Here is a 13,761-nt window from a genome sequence, read left to right as displayed (position 1 = left end):
TACATATTAAAATGTGAGCACTGACAGGATTTGAGAAGCTGGCAATGCTACTAATAAAGAAGTGTGTAATTGTCATTGTCTAATTTTGCTGCTGCTAATAATCGTTTCAAGACATTGACACACGTATCATTCATGTTTTGAGCTCTTTTTCCAATTGCTTGTTTTGATTTGTTTTTAGTACTTCTTGGTGACATTCTGAACCTTTTGGCATTGGCGTTAATCAAACTGCTTTGGTTTAATTATTGCTATCCAGCTCACTTATGCATCTGAGAACTGTTTCTGTGATTCCATATTGTGCAGTCACTTTTATCATATAGCAGCTGCTCTTCAGTCAACTAGTGATCAATAATCCAATGCAGCCTAACTGTTGCACCAAACCCAGCAAGGGAAAAAATGAATTGTCCTCTTCAAATGACTTAAGTTTGTTATCCCTTTTTTTTGCTAGTTGTAAAGATTGATCAGTTCTAACTTTTAAGGGGCATTCAAGAATAATGATCGTATCTAATAGTGGACCACCCAAGCTACAGTAATAAACAAACAAACAACAATATGTTTTAGGAGGTATGGAAAAAATGGGGAAAATCCCTCAAAAAGTTCTTTGCTTATAATATACTTTGGGTCCAACCTATAAATGAAAACAGAAATAAAACTTATAAGAAAAGCTTAATAAAATAGTAAAAGACAAGCAGAAAATTTAAAGGAGTACAATATTAAAGGTGAATCTTTTAAAGTTAAAATGATATCAAGTCTGCATCATCTGATGGTCTTTGTGGAGGTTTTCAACAGCTTAGAGTAGAATTTGTGACTTGTAACCAGCTACTCAGCTGGTCCTTGAAGAAACCTCAAAGCAAAACAAAAACAAAAAGCAACCCACTTATGGCTTCGAAGATATAGGCAAAGTCAGTCTGTGCAGATATCTGTTCAGAAAGGATGTATATAGCCATTTGCTGGTTTTACAACCTCTCACAACATTTGAAATGAAACATACATTACAGATTGTAGAACTCATTAAAGATGCAGCCTGCATCTTTGGAAATAAGTGGATCAGTATCCGTATGAAAGCTGCTAAGGAGACTTCTTTTTAAATAGAAAGAAAAAACAGGGGAAGAAGAACAGAGGGAAAAGGCACCATAACTGCCAAGAAGAGGAGAGTGAAAGAAGGCAGTCTTGCCAAATTCCTTTCTCTGTCTTGAACCAATCAGTGTCTCCATATGGTGGCTAGATGGTGGCTTCCTGATTTGCATCCTTGATTAGATGTGTTGGCACCACCAGGACTTTTAGGACTTTTTATCATATATATTGCCAATTCACACAAAGAGCTAACTGAGTGGGAGGGTGATTCCATAATCTTAGGACCACAGTAAAAATCCCGTTTTGATCTTCATCAAAACTGTACTTCTGAAAATAATAGGACAAATAACAGTGTCTTTGAAGATGGGTGCTTTAGATAGACAAGATGACATAAAACAAGTCTTCAACAATTCTAGTGCTTCAAATATTCTGTGCCAGACCATCAGGATTGTCTTTCAAATATCCTGATCCAGATCCTATGATATTGAAGTCAGAACTTGGAGTTACACTCAGAAGCAAAGTGGATATATAAGTGATATTTGCATGGAAGCAATATGCAACAGAAGATTTTGCTTTGCTTGGAGCCCACAGGCCAGAAAATGTGACACAATTTTCCCCACCCCATATATTAGATATTCTTTGTATGAAGCAAGCCTCAATCAATGGTGTTGGATTTCTGATTAACACAGGAAATCAGAAAGGCTTGGTGAATCACTTCATTGTTTCCAAAAAGAAAAGTTAAAAAATAAAGTAAAGCACACCAAAAATACTTCAAATGAGGGACTGTTGTGAATTCATTTTCAGATGAGCTTTGCTTTCTTCCCTACAGAATTGTATCTAAAACCCAGGGAAACATAACTTCATAAAGCAGAAGGATCACAAATATAAATAAGGGCAAAAAGACACCAGCAATTGCTTTAAAAGTTAGATAGTTTGAGAAAAGATACTAATGTATTGCTTCAAAAGATGCAATCAACACTTGAGAATGCACTCTTGGTGAGATGCACACTATTTTGAAAGAGGAAATATGAATGTTACAAAGTGTGAACTGAGAATATGATGTTGTCTAACAAAGTACATGATATATAGACAGGAAACAAGTAGACCAAGTTTTGATTTGTCCTTTTCACTGTAGCAGTACTTAGAGGTGTCTGATTGTGCATGATCTACTTTAAAAAATTTTCCTTGATCAGAATTTCAAATAATTGAAAAGATAAAAAAACTGCTAGATCAAAGTGAACAGCTAGTGAAGATGTTAGAATTCCAAAGTCATAAATACAGTTCTGCTGATTTAACCCAAAGTAACCCATTTAAAACACAAACACCTGTATCTTATTCTTTATGCAATGGATCCTTACCTTTTCTCTGCAGATCCCCATGCAGTCTTCCCATGTATTTTTAATTAAATGGCACAGGAACCAAATTCAAATTATTAAACAATTGGAAATAATTAAACTGTTTGCTGTTGTAGATTTGGAAAGTTCCATGTTAAAACTTCTTCAAATTGCTATTTTAACTCTGTTAATTCTTAACACCAATATAGATTTCCAAAAAATATGGTCAAGGAAAGAAAGAGAAGTTATTGGTCACAATTCTACTTGCCAGTAAAAATGTACTTTTTATTTATTTTTATTTCAAAGGGTGTGCTGTTGTTTGAAATGTAGTGATTAAACAAATATTTCAAGTGACAAAGAGAGTCACAGCCAAAGAATGGAACACACAGCAAAAAGCAGGGAAAATAGGCCCCCTTTATTATTTTTAGAGACTGTGTATAAGGGTACTCTATTATATGCACTTTTTTCCTGAATAAACTCAGGGAAATTCAGCAGAGTTTACTTTCAAGGAGATACTACTGCACCTAATTTTGCATTTCCTTCATTTGCAATTTGATTGTAACTAAGTGGTAAGAAACTGGACATTTTCAAGAGGCAAATGTGTCACAATAACTGTGAGTTAAATAATCAGAGCTCAGGAAGGTGTAGGTGCTAAGAGTTTTTTGGGCTTTATATGTTGAAATGGGGATGTCATAAAGACTATAATATCACATACTAGGGCCATATTATTCAAACACATATAGCAGATAGATGATATGATTTAGTATCGCCCGAATTGTTTATAAATTTCTTCTAGAAGCTTCAATAATTGTAAGGAAGGAAGACCAGCATTTATTAATTTAAGGTGAAGAATGATGCTTCCATGGCAAAGCTACAGAAAGAAATACTTTTTTTTACTGCATGCAGTTAAGAGTCTTACCCACAATATTACACCAGTCTTCTCTCCCCTCTCTCTCTCCTTCCCTCTCCCTCCCTCTCTCTCTCTCCCCATCCCTTTTTTATGTGATGCTGATGTTTATACCGACAAATTCTACCTAAGCTTAAGCAGAGATTGGTTTTTAGAATCTTTTTTGGGTTTTAGAAGTTTTAGGTATGTTTTGTCTTCCAAAATGTTCTCAACTTTGTATTCATTCCCACAACTGTAATAGACAAGTAAATCTGTCTTGTATCTTGATGTGTGTGGATTTGTATTTGTGTTTGTGCAGATAATGTCACTGCATTATGCTGGAACTCTATACTGAAATCTTCTATGTAAAAACAGATATTATGTTATTCATCCAGTATATTATTTGCCTTTGATCATCTACTTTTTGATTACTTGTGTGCCAAGTCTAAAAAAAGTATGAAAACCAACACCAAGAATGGATCAAATAAATACATTTCATTTATTGATTCTGTAACCTCTGCTATCAGAGGAAAGAAAGCTTACCTTTTCTCTCTGGTATAAGATTTTTCAAATTTAAAATTACAGCCAGGGGCTTTTGAACACAGAGTTATTATTTTTAAGTAAAGGATAACATCTGGGAAGTGAAGGCTGGGGTGTTTGCAGGAGGCTGTCACAAAAGAGGAGATCTCAGCTGTAAATACAACCAAGCAGCATGCAGCCCTTCCACCAAAAACAAAGCAAGAAGGGAGAAGAAAGGTTCATGCCATGTTTTCTTCCTCTTCATCGGGCTTGATAGATATAAACAGCCCCAAGGCATCTTGTCAGTGACCTCAGTCCTTTTTCATAGGACCAAAGGGATGTAGGCAGGAAGCCAAAGCTTGCCTTTAGTCAGTGATCTGTGAATAACCCTCGGTCCCACAATGACGTGAGAGAAGCCTCTGAAGAGAGGCTGTGAGTCAGATCCAAAGAAGCAAGGAGATTGCTTGAACAACCGTCAGCACGTCACTGGTAATCCCAGTGACACCTTTTGCATCCGCCTGGCATTTGTCTTAATGCATTTTCCTGAAGACTGATACGCCGCTGATTGGGGGGCCTTTTCACCGGCTGCGGCAGATCTGTGTGCCTCGCCGTCTGCTGTGTGGTGGATGTGTGTGCTCCACTGAAGCTTGACAGCTTGCTTGTTATGGGAACGGCTGTTACCTTTGTGGGGTGGAGGGGAGGCTGGTGAAGGAGGAGGGGGTGTCAGGGAAGAAACCCTTGTTATGATTTGATTGCATAGTGTTCAGTTTGCGGAGCGTGTGCATTCCAATAAAACCAAACAAAACCCCAAGGATGGATTTGATTTACTGGATTACCATGTAAACTCACATTGTTTAATCAAGAATAATGAAACATAAATCTATATGGGCTGATTTGGTATTCTAAAATAGCAGTAGCCTGTAGCTTTGCAAAAAGGGATTCTGAGCAGCTCTGAAGCTGAACGTGTCAGAGGCAGAAGACATCACTTATGAATCGGCAGATTTGTTTTTCTCTACTTTGATTAAACATAATATTATAAACATATTTTTAAAATGTACCAAACCTCTAGAGTAATTACTTAAACCAATAAAAGGTAGTGTTAGGTCAATTTTAGCTACAGGAAACACACCAAGATGCTACATGCATCTTCCCTTCAGGCAAAATAGCTCTAATGTGCAGTGCAGGGCGGTTTCTAGAAACAGTTCAGAAGCTTGAGCAGGTTTCTGGGTTGCTTATAGGGGATAAAAGAAGGCCAGAACCTTACTGGTATGAAGGATAGTGGTCAATACAAATATCTTTTTAAACAGATTAACAGAGTTGAAAGGGATCTTGTAAGTCATCTAGTCCAACCTCCCACCAAAGCAAGATACCCTACAACAGAACTGTCAAACTCTCAAACCGCGGGCCAGATGTGTCACATGCTGGCCCCACCCATGTCCAGTTTAGCAATGGGGGGAATACATCACATGACACAGCTGTGACAACATGAGTTTGAGACTCCTGTCCTACATAATTTCTGACAGATGGCAGTCCAATCTCTTCTTGGAACCCTCCAGTGATGAAGCTCCCACAACTTCTTTTTTTAAAAAAAAATTTTATTATTGGTTTTTAAAAACAAACATAAACAAACAAAACATAAAAACATCAAGCTATTTTCCATATGTGTACATACAGTGTGCCGGTTGGTTTACAAATCGTTTTCTGCTTTCATTTTGTAGTCTTCAATTACAATTACATGGCAGATAATCTCATATTTTCAATCAAAAATTAAATATCTTAGTATCTTTATTAATCAATCATTTGACTATACTTTTATTCATTCATGTTTTACAAGATAATCATAATTTACTTAGTTTATTTTATAACAGTTCATATTATCATCCCAAATCTATCCTAAAATCATTTTGTAGATATAATAAGAAAGAAGTACATTTTTATATATCTATTATTTTCTAAAAGTCTAGATATTTCATTACTGTATTTTATTGTCTAACCATTGATAGAAAAGATCACAAATTTTATAAAATTGTTTATCCTCTTGTTCCCTAATTTCAAATGTCAATCTACTCATTTCAGCACATTCCAATATTTTCTTAATGATTTCCTCCTGTATTTTCTCATTTTTCCAGTTTTTAGCAAATACAATCCTAGCTTGGTTAATACATTTACAATCAGGTATTTCAAGTCTTTACTATATATTTCAGGTAAAATTCCCAATAAAAATATTTCTGGTTTCAAGTCTATATGTTTTTTTGTCATTTTTTCCAACCACATGTGGATTTTAGTCCAGTATTTTTTAGCATCCGCACAAGTCCACCACATATGGTAATATGAGCCAGGTATCTGATGACATTTCCAACATTTTTCAGATTTATTCTTGAACATTCTTGCTATACTAGTCAGGGGGAAATTCCACCTGTAAAACATCTTATACAAATTTTCTTTATATGCTGTTGACATTGTCATTTTATAATTTTGAGACCACAATTTTTGCCATTTCTCTAAATCGATCCCATATCCAAAATTCTTCCCCAAGCAATCATAGTTTCTTTAACTTGTTCTTCTTCTAATTAATTTCTAATAAATATCCATACAGTTTTTTAATCATCTTTTCATCAGTACCTGTCAAAATCTTATCTAAATCAGTCAATTTATCATAGAAACCTTCCATTTTAGAATCTTTATCATACCTTGAATGTATTTGCGCATATGAAAACCAATTCATCTTTATACCTTGCTCCTCTAGTTTTTGTATAGATTTGAGTTCACCCTTTTCATTCAATATTTCACCATATCTAACTGTTTGTTCCTTTTTGTATATTATAGGACAAGAAAATGCTTCAAGAGTCGATAACCAGACTGGAATTTGCAAATAACATTGCTTTTTAATCTTCTCCCAGTTTAACCACAGAGACTCCCGTATATAATGTCTTCTAAAATACCCCCGTGTTTTAGTTCCTTTATACCATAAAAAAGCATGCCACCCCAACAACAGATCATGTCCTTCTAATGTCAACAATCTAGTATTTCTTAGTGTTATCCATTTCTTAACCCACATCAGATTTGTAGCTTGATAGTACAACTCCCAATCAGGCAAACCAAATCCTCCTCTAATTCTAGCATCTTGTAAAAGTTTCAACTTTATTCTCGCTTTCTTACCTTACCATATATATTTCAACATAATTTTATTTAGATCTTCAAAGTAGTCTTTTCCAAGCCTAATTGGAATTGTTTGAAACAAATATAAAATTCTGGGTAATATATTCATCTTGATTGTTGAAATTCTCCCTATTAATGACAGTTGTAAATTTTCCCATTTCGGCAGATCTAGCGCTATCTGCTGTTTAAGTTTGATATAATTATTCTCTTTTAATGTACTACATCTTGCTGTCAAATATATCCCCAAGTACTTGATCTTATTCGTGACCTGAATTTTCAATAGGTCTGCCAGTTCTTCCTTTTGTCTTAATAGCATATTCTTTGTCAAGATCTTTGTCTTATCTTTATTTATTTTCAAACCAGCCACCTTTCCATATGTCTCTATTTTTTCTATCAATTTTGATGCTGTTTCTAAAGGGTCTTCTAAGATGAAAACCAGATCATCTGCAAATGCTTGCAGCTTAAATTCTTCCCTTTTGATTTTCATTCCTTTTATATTCTTTTCATCTCTAATATTTCTGTTTAGCACTTCCAAAGTTAACACAAACAACAAAGGTGATAGTGGCCACCCTTGTCTTGTTCCTTTTCTTATATTGATAGAGTCTGTCAGCTCTCCCTCTATCATTACCTTTGCCATTCGCTTATAGTATATAGCTTCTATTGCTTGAATAAATTTTCTAGCAAAACCCATCTGTTCCAACAGTAATAACATGAATCGCCAATTCACATTATTAAATGCCTTCTGTGTATCTAGAAATATCAAAGCCATTTGTTTTTCAGGATGTGCCTTGTAGTATTCCAAAGTGTCCAAGATTACTCTCATATTGTCTTTAATTTGTCTCTTTGGCAGAAATCCATTTTGATCAGGATGAATACAATTATTTAAATATTTTTTAAGTCTTTCTGCCAATATTGAAGCAAAAATTTTATAATCTGCATTTAGTAGAGAAATGGTCTATAGTTCTTAATTTGTAATGGATTGGCCTCCTCTTTTGGAATAAGTGTAATATAGGCTTCTGACCATGATTTAGGTATCTTCTTCTTTAACATAACTTCATTCATAACTTCTAGCAATAGAAGATTCAACGATTCTTGTAATGTTTTGTAAAATTCTGCTGGAAGTCCATCTGGACCTGGTGCCTTTCCATTATTTTGCTTCTTGAGTGCTTCAGTTAACTCCATCTCGTTATATTGCTTTCTAACATTGTTTCAGTCTCTTTAGGTATCTGAGGTAAATTAGCATTCTGTAAGTACTGTTTAACTCTTTCCTCATCAATGTTCTCTTGCATATATAATTTCCCATAGAAGTCTCGAATGATTTCCTTCTCTTTAGTACCATAGCAAACTTGGCCTTGGTCATCTATTAATTGCAATATTTTCCTTGATTCTTTCTCCTTTCTCAATTTGTATGCTAACCATCTACCTGGTTTGTTTGCATCTTCAAATTAGTTCTGTTTAGCACCTCTAATTTTCTGTGTTAATTCTACTTTTTCTATTTGACCCATTTTATGTTTAATTATATCCATTTTTAGCTTGATGTCCTTTTTCTGTGGCATTTTCTGTAGCTCTTTTTCAAGTCCTTTATACTCATCCTCTAATGCCTTAGAGGCTAATCTTTTCATAGTATTCCTTTTCCTTGTATAGTCTATTATCAAGCCTCTAACATATGCCTTCATTGTATCCCATACATTCTGAATTGATGTATCTTCTTTTTTGTTTTCTCTAAAGAAAAAAGCCAATTCTTTCTCCATCCACTGTGTGAAGTCTTTTTCCTTTAAAATAGTATTATTTAACGTCCATCTATATCTTCTTTTTTGTCCTTTCCATTTAATTGTCATTGGATTGTGATCTGCCCAAGTACTTGTTTCAATATTTATTTCTTGAATATTAGTTATTAATTCTGTTGACTTCTTCTTCTTCTTCTTCTTTTTCTTCAGCGTTTGTCTCGCGCTCGGGCGAGGTCCGCTAATGTCCTTGAGTACTGCTTCCACACCTCTCTGTCTGCCACGTGTGTCGGGTCTGCCTTCGCGATCTCTAGATCGGCCTTGATCGTGTCCATCCAGCGTTGTTTAGGTCTACCACGCGGTCTCGCTCCTCCGACAGTCACCTTCATTACAGATTTGATGATGGATTCTTCCTTGGCGCGCTCACGTGGCCGAACCATCGTAGCCGGGACTGCCTCATGACCGTGGGGATGGGCATGACGTTGAACCGCTCACGCACTTCTTCGTTCCTGACGCGATCGAGTAGGGTGAGGCCTACCGACCATCGGAGCATTCGCATCTCCATTATCTGGAGTCTGCTTTCGACTTCTTTGGTCGTCGGCCAGCACTCTGCGCCGTATATGGCCACGGGCGCACCACAGAGTTATAGATTTTCGCCTTCAGGCGCATCGGCATCTTCTTGTCACAGAGGACGCCCGTGACGGACTTCCATTTGCCCCACGCTGCATTGATCCTGGCTGCCACCTCAGTTTGTAGTAGGCCTTCTTCCCCAAGAGTAGTTCCCAGGTACTTGAAGGTGGAGGCGCGCGGTAGCTCCTGCCCGTTCACGTGGATGGAGCCTGTCATTTCATTGTCAGTGGTCAGGTATTCGGACTTCTTTAGGTTCAGCCGGAGCCCGAACTGCTCGAGGCGGTCGTGCCACTGTTGGACTCGGTGCTCTAGTTCAGCCTTGCACAGGTTGGCCAGGAACACATCATCGGCGTAGAGCAGCGTCCATGGGGCGGGCGTGTACAGGTCGTGGTGTAATTGTGTCCATCACCAGAATGAACAGCAGTGGTGAGAGAGCAGAGCCCTGGTGTACGCCGACGGTAATATTAAACTCCTCTGATATCCCAGCTGCCGCTTTTACACGGCTTTTGTGACATCTGTATAGGAGTTGGACCCATTGTACGAGCAGCTCAGGCACGCCGTGGTCTCGCAGTGCGTACCAGATGAGATCGTGCGGGACTCGGTCGAAGGCCTTTTCCAAGTCTAGGAAGGCGGTGTGGAGCGGGATTTTCTTCTCTCTGTGAGCCTCCATCAGCATCCGCACACCGAAGATGGCGTCGGTGGTGCCGCAGTTCTTGATGAATCCAGCCTGGTTGACGCTGATGTCGACGATGTCCCGAATGCGCTTATCAAGGACGCGTTCAAAGATCTTCATAGTGTGTGACAGTAACCTGACCGGTCTGTAGTTGGAGCAGTCCGCTGGGCTGCCCTTTCCCTTCCAGATCGGAACAGTGGTGCTGCGGTACCAGTCGTGTGGCACTTTTCCCGTGGAGACGATGTTGTTGAACAGCTCGCACAGCCACAATGCCGAGCCCGGTAGTGCCTTTTTCCAGAAGTCGGCAGGGATGTCGTCTGGTCCTGTTGCCTTACCGTTTTTCATGGCCTTGATGGCGTCGGGCGACCTCGCTGGCATACATGCCTGAGACTGGGCCTTCAACTGGGTCACCTCGCGGGGTTCGTGGGTGTGGGAACTCCTCGGTGGAGATCTTCTCGAAGTATTGCCGCCACCTCTCCGCAGCGCCTCTGGGGTTGACGATCAAATTTCCCCTTTCGTCGTTGATCCCATGAAACTGGTCAATGTCCAGGGTCTTCCTGTGTCTGCTTTTGGCTAGGCGGTAGATCTCATTCTCGCCTTCTCGCGTGTTCAGCTTCTCGTAGATGTCATTGTAGTGGGAGCTTCTGGCTGTCGCTACTGCTTTCTTGGCTGCCTTTTTGGCCGCCTTGTATTCGAGAGCTTCTCGCTGGTCTTGTCCTGAAGAAAGGCCTTGTAGAGCCGTTTCTTCAGGTGTACGGCATCTTGTACTTCCGGTGTCCAGAGCCATGTATCTCGTTCGATGCGTCTCCGTCCTGGCTTGGTGCAACCAAGCTGTTGGCAGCCGGCAGTGTGAACAGTGCTCTTCAGCATGGACCACGCTTCCTGTGGCCCGTCGACCATCTGCAGGAACTGCTCCGGTTTGATGAGGGGTCCCGCCATCTTCTTCTGGTTCCACCACTTGATTCGTGGCTGGTCTGCATTCCTTTTGTCAATCCTGGTCTTGGGCTTGCTGATCCTGATCTTCGCCATCAGCGGCCTGTGCTGACTGCTCGATTCGCACGGGCAGTGCCTTGGCGTTGAGCACGTTTTAGCGGCTCTTCGTCGTGCGATGATGTAGTCGATCTGTGTGTGGTGGCTCCCGTTTCTGCTATGGTAGGTGAGGAGTTGAGATTCTCGCCTAATGAAGCAGGTATTCGTGATGGTCATATCATGGGAGTCGGCAAAGTCCAGGATCCTCTGGCCATTCTCATTCGTATCGCCTGTGCCGTGCCCACCGTGGCACTGGTGTCCGTTTTGTCCCGCCCTACATGACCATTCAGGTCGCCCGAGATGATGATGTCGCCTTCGTGTGGGATCTGCCTGAGTTGGATGTCGAGCAGTTCCCAGAAGGTATCCTTCTCCTCCTCGTGACATCCGGTCTGAGGGGCGTGGCGGACAAGATGTGTAGGCGCTGCCTCTCGGTCGCTACGACGATTATCATCAGTCGTTCTGTGAGGCGCTTAACTTCTGCGACGGAACTTTGCCAGCTTGGACTGACAACCACAGCTACACCGCCGCGGTTTTCCTTACAGCTGGTGTATATGATCTTGTAGCCGTCTATAGTCGTAGCCTTGTTGCCCTTCCAGCGAGTTTCCTGGAGGCAGCAGATGTCCAGCTTCCTGTCCCGCATGGCCCTGACGATCTCGGTCGAGCGTCCAGTCAGCGAATCCACGTTCCAGGTGGCCACCTTGAGCGTCTGGCAGTCCTCTGTTCCCGCTTGCGTTTTTCACACGACCGTGCTTTCGCGTGGACCATTTCGTTGATTTTTGGCGCAGGCCAATGGTCTCCTGCGCCCGTCGGTTCCCCGAACGCGGTAGCATTGGACGTGTGGGTGGACGTTTCCATCATGTTGATGCGGCATTTGAGTACTCCAGCCGGCCTGTCGCGTGGGCCTGTCGTCGGAGGGTCTGCTCTCAGTTACGGTCAGCGTTTGACGGCTTCGCGCATCCAGGGGACACCACTTGGAGGTGGCAGACCGTTCGTCCCCCTTATTAATTCTGTTGACATCCATATCATATCTATTCTGGACCATGATAAGTGTCTATTTGAATAGAAGGTATGTTGTTTAGTTTTAGCATTTCTTTCTCTCCATGTATCTTTTAAGTTTATTTCATCTACCATTTTAAAAAAAAAAAGATTTAGGGAGAGTCTTTCTGTTTTACTTTATTGTTTTCTGTGCTGTATAGTCCAATTTATTGTCTACAATTCCATTAAAACCTCCCATCATAACTATATTAGCATAGTCCAGTTCAATTATTTTCATATGTAATTTTTTGTAGAATTCTTCTTGTTTGTCATTCGGAGCATAGATTGCAATCAGGAGTGTTTTCGTATTATTTCCACCATTAGTATTCTTCCATCATCATCAGTATAAATCAATTTTGCTGGGGTGGTCTCTTTAATATATAAAACCACTCCTCTTTTCTTACATTGTGTCAAGGAAGTAAATATCTTCCCTAATTTTGGCTGTATCAACAATTGTTCATATTGTTTTTTAATATGTACTTCTTGTAGACAAATTATATCAAATTTTAATTTCTCTAATTTATGAAAGGTTTTCCTTCTTTTAACGGCTGAGTTAAGTCCATTTATATTAATTGTAATCAATTTTTTCTCTTCCATGGTTATATTTTGCAGTTGTTTAGTAGATCTTAGTTCACGTTGTTCTTTGGCTTCCATCTTTCCACCTACTGCACCTTCTTCTTTTTCAGTCGCCATTTGGCAGTCCTCTTGGAATTCAATTAGTGAGATCTCTTTTTCTGCCTCTTCCTCTTTCCCTTCAAAAAATTCTATATAAAATAATTCCGCTTTCTCAATTGAGTCAATTCTATGTCTCTGTTCTTGCCATGTGAACAATAAACCTTCTGGAATCAGTCATCTATAATTCACCTCTTTTTAAAGTAGCATTTTAGTCAGGAATTGGTATTCTCTTCTCATCTCTCTCTGGGTATTTGCTTCAAGACCACAATCTCCTTGTCTTTATATTTCAATGTTTTCTCTTTTGCCACTTGCAATATTTGCGTTTCAATGGCTTTCTTTGTAAATCTAATGTGAACTTCTCTTGGTAAGCTGTTTCTCATCGCATATCTTGTGAAAACTCAATAAACCTCATCTATTCCATCCATCATCTTCTCTTGAGTTATTTCCAAAGCTATCATTATCTCAGCTAAGTTTTGTCCTTTTTCTTCCTCTACATTTTGGAACCTAAGATAGAATTCTGATCTATCCATCTCCCATCTCAACATACCACTTTTATCTTTTTCAACCACCATTGATCTATTATCATTATCTGCAATCTTCTTGTCTCTTTGTTTATCTTCTTCAATTTTTTGGAATCTCTCATCATACGTCAACATCATTTGTTGGACGTTCTCCCTTTTTCATTGGTTTTCCCTGTTCTTTGTTCAATGTTCTCTGTTCTTTGTTCAATGTTCTCTGTTCTTTGTTCAATGTTCTCTATTCTCTTTTCAACATTCTCTGATCTTGCTTGAATATTTTGAATTCCTTGCATAATCATCTGAAGAGTCACTTTTTCTTGTTCTTTTTCTTGCTTTAACATTGTCTGTATTGAACGTTGTCCTCCAGATGGTGGAGAGGAAGAAGTAGAAGTTGAAGAACCAGGAGCTGGTTCTTCGTGAAGTAACCAATTATAGTTCAAAATAAAAATAGTAGAAAAAAGAAGCCCAATAATAATGATAAAAAAAAGAAAAAAAGGGAGGACAAAAT

The sequence above is a fragment of the Pseudonaja textilis genome, chromosome 1 (genome assembly GCF_049901715.1).
Source record: "Pseudonaja textilis isolate UNSWEBS1 chromosome 1, rPseTex1.2, whole genome shotgun sequence".
Classification (NCBI taxonomy): Eukaryota; Metazoa; Chordata; class Lepidosauria; order Squamata; family Elapidae; genus Pseudonaja; species Pseudonaja textilis.
This window is presented reverse-complemented; position numbering follows the sequence as displayed.